Source organism: Alligator sinensis, unplaced genomic scaffold (assembly GCF_000455745.1).
Source record: "Alligator sinensis unplaced genomic scaffold, ASM45574v1 scaffold445_2, whole genome shotgun sequence".
NCBI classification, from domain to species: domain Eukaryota; kingdom Metazoa; phylum Chordata; order Crocodylia; family Alligatoridae; genus Alligator; species Alligator sinensis.
In genome coordinates this window covers 1,880,613-1,884,156 of record NW_005842081.1, presented here as the reverse complement: position 1 = coordinate 1,884,156, position 3,544 = coordinate 1,880,613, and the positions used below count along the sequence as shown (strand labels likewise).

Here is a 3,544-nt window from a genome sequence, read left to right as displayed (position 1 = left end):
GTTCAGCAGTTACAGATGTTTGTGGTACAAAATATATTTAAAAGATTCATTGTTTTTTAGAATAATCTATTCTATTTTGTCCCACAGAGAAAGATGTAGCTTTTTAATCTCTCAGATGTTCTGTTTTATTAACACTGAAAAGTTAATTCATCATTAGCTTTTTGCCTCTATGCATAGTGATGCATGTTGTACTATACATTTATCTATAACCCATCAGGTACAGAGAATTCAAACGTAAAGACGTGCTCTTCAGAAATCTTGAGTACTTTATTCACGCACTCAGACTGGCAAAGCAGAATATAGAATGATCTGTGCTTAATAATAAACCCAGGACTCCCGTCTTAAAATTTCATGTACGATAACAATCTCACTTTGAAAACTATTAATTTTTACTAGATAAACAAGGTGATAAGAAATAATCATTCTGACAACTAAAAGGTGATTGTCAATTTGAAATCCACTCAATTTAATAAATGTGCTTAAAGCAATTTCATTTGCTACACTCTTTTCTAATTTTAATCTGATTGTTTTCATTTCTGTCAAATGCAAAATGGTCACCAAAAGCAGAAAAATTATCATACTTGTGCAATTTTATTTATTTCAGGTGCTTCTTGTAGTGATCATAGATAATAATTTATACGGGAAGAGTTTATTTGGAAGATGATAGGACCCCTTTAGGTTGAAGAAGCATCTTACAATTATGCAGCTTACGTATTCCTTCAACAATATGTTTCTTAATCATAAAGAACTCCAATTATTCATTTACTACTTTAAGTAAATGATAAAATTCACCTATTTAATTTGCAACATATGGATAGTCTATAAATCTGAAGAGACTGAGGCAGAAACGATTAAGGTGTCTCACCAAGACTCTCTTCCTATTACCTGCAGGCATGAACCAAAGGGGCTCTGACTTCCTAAATGAGCCTGCAATGAGAAAATACAAATCCCAATTTAAGGCACTGTTCCCCTCTACCCCACATTTGGCAACTCATCCTTAGCTGTATCACTTCAGTAAAGACACACATATAAGCTTTGAAGCCACTTAACTGACTGGAAAATAAGATGTTTGGTAAAAACAGACTTGGTTATCCACTTCATTCTGCCTCAGCACTTCCATTCTTCCTTGGTCAAAAGGTAATACACACCAAAATTATGAATTCGGGTCTCTGACGTAGGAAAGAAACATACCAAATCACAGAACTCTCTCATTTATTTGCCTTAGCAAGTTGTTATTTACAGAAAGGTAATAAAAGGGATTCAAATTAGTACTAAAATAGTACAGCAATCAGCATAGTGCCAAAACCTGGACTGCACTATTCCGAAACAATTCTGGTAAACACTGAATTAATCTATTAGAAAGATTCCTTAATATTAAGGTTGGCATGCTGTTTACAGGATTACCAGCAAAGATCTCTTGTATCCCACAATGCACTGTGTAGCTCTAAGGAAGATTTTAATTTTTTTTCCCTATTAAAAAAAATATGCTTTATTGTGTTCTGCAGAATTTGCTAGGCGTAAGATATATGCTTAACATTTAAAACAGTGCTCTGCAATTATACAAGCACCAGAAAGATTTTTTAAAAATAGAGGTGGCTAAACTGCCACCATGTTTATGACTCATATCCATGTTTTAACTCTTAAGGCATAGACTAAGGCCTCAGTCCAGCAGTCTGAGTGGAGCAGGCAAAGCCTTACACTTGTGTGGAGTCCCAAGAAACTCAGCACGCCCCACATAGGCACAGGGCTCCATGCATGTTAATACCATCATTAGGATAAAGCCTAGCTTTGGATACCTACCAATACCAGTCCCACGAAAGTCACCTCCAAAGCAAAACAGGCCACAAACAATATGACATGAAGTAACAGTGCATTTTTCCATATCAGCAAGCTTTGGCTAATATGTAATCTTAGCACTAAAATTTGGGGGGGTTCCATCTACCCAAGCCTCAGGAGGGGAAGGGGGAGGAGTGGGGGAGGGGAGGAGCCCTAGCCATTTTATTTTTCCTTTCCAGGCCTAATACCAGTTAACTCCCATATCATTAAACCCAGCATCTCATAAGCATGCTACAGCTAGTATATAATATTCTGGATCTTTATTATGGTCCCAACCTCAGGAGAGACTGAACAGTCTCTTAACAATACTTTTTTTTTTCTGCAATGACCATTCATTTGAGTTCCTACTTATTTAAGAAGAGTTATAAAAATCCTGATATTTGGGGGCTTGATATATTTGAATCCCAGAGTTACCTCTAGTTGCCCTACTCTCCACACATCAAAGACCACCCACCCAAATACACCCCCCCAGCACTTCTATTTACTTAGGACACTTGATAAACTGTTTTACTAGTCGTTTAAAACTGCTTATTTCTGAACATGTAGCCTTCTAACCTAACGAAAGGACTAGTATTACTACAGGTGTCAGTGAAGACTCATAAATCAGCAAAGAACCTTGATTCTCATCAACCCTCCTCCTGGCTCCCCGCTGACACAAATTCCAGAGCACATTATTGACAAATGTGACCTCAAGGCTTACTAAAATCTAAATTGTGACCCACTCTATTAAGGATCTGAGCTCTGACTAGCCCTCCAAGACAGCATTTTTATCAAGCAAGCACATCCCACCAGTCAAGTCATTTCACTACATGGTACTGGAGAGTTAATTCGGGTTGATTTGTTCTGGTTACCTGAGCACAATTCCTACTGCAACACAAATCTGTAAGAGTTTCTGTATTAAGTTCAAATTCCAGCAGCATTTTGGCATCAATAGCAAATTTAACCTACCAGATCCAGCAGCGCTTTCCACATTCAAGATTTAATATAGAAATAAAATCTTGAACGTGGAAAGCGCTGCTGGATCTGGTAGGTTAAATGTATTAAGATCTAGCAGTGCTTTTCCATGTTCAAGATTGTAGTAAGTTTATATACCAAAATTTAACCTACCAGATCCAGCAGTGCTTTCCACATTCAAGATTTGAGATATATACTTATTATATTTAACCTACCAGATCCAGCAGTGCTTTTCACGTTCAAGAGACTGGAAGAAGTCTATATACCAAAATTTAGCCTACCAGATCCAGCAGTGCTTTCCACGTTCAAGACTGCAAGAAGTCTCTAGACCAAAATTTAACCTACCAGATCCAGCAGCGCTCTCCACATCCAAGATTGCAATAAGTACTGGGACAGACCTTGATGCATCAACTGCAAACAAGACCTTGCAAAATCCCTGACAATAACTTCCCAGCTCCACCCCCCCACCCCGTGTGCAGGATGCCCAGAGACCCCCAAGCCGTGTTTCCTTCCTTCCCAACCTGGCTAGCTCACTCCCAACAGGGCACCTTCACATTTAAAAAAAAAAAAAAAAAAAATCACGATAAGCTCATCTGAATGCAAGAAGCGACCAGGAAACTCTTGAAAGGGGGGAAGGGGGGGGAGGGAGAAAAATAAAGAACGAAAATAAAAATAAAAATCAGCAGCGCCCCGACACGGTCGCCCAGCGCTCCCGCCGCAACCGGGTGCCATACAAGACGGTTTTCTCGCTGGG

General features: G+C 38.7%; 1 protein-coding gene across 1 annotated transcript in view; it reads right to left on the bottom strand.

Annotated features, from left to right (window-relative positions):
- The window catches only part of NSD2 (nuclear receptor binding SET domain protein 2), a 109,429-nt gene extending 106,273 nt beyond the window's left edge, over positions 1-3,156 (bottom strand). Inside the window, exon 1 of the mRNA XM_014520060.2 lies at positions 3,136-3,156. The gene's annotated coding sequence lies outside the window, so the exon portion shown is untranslated. The remainder of the gene's footprint in view (positions 1-3,135) is intronic.
- Positions 3,157-3,544: the final 388 nt, after the last annotated feature.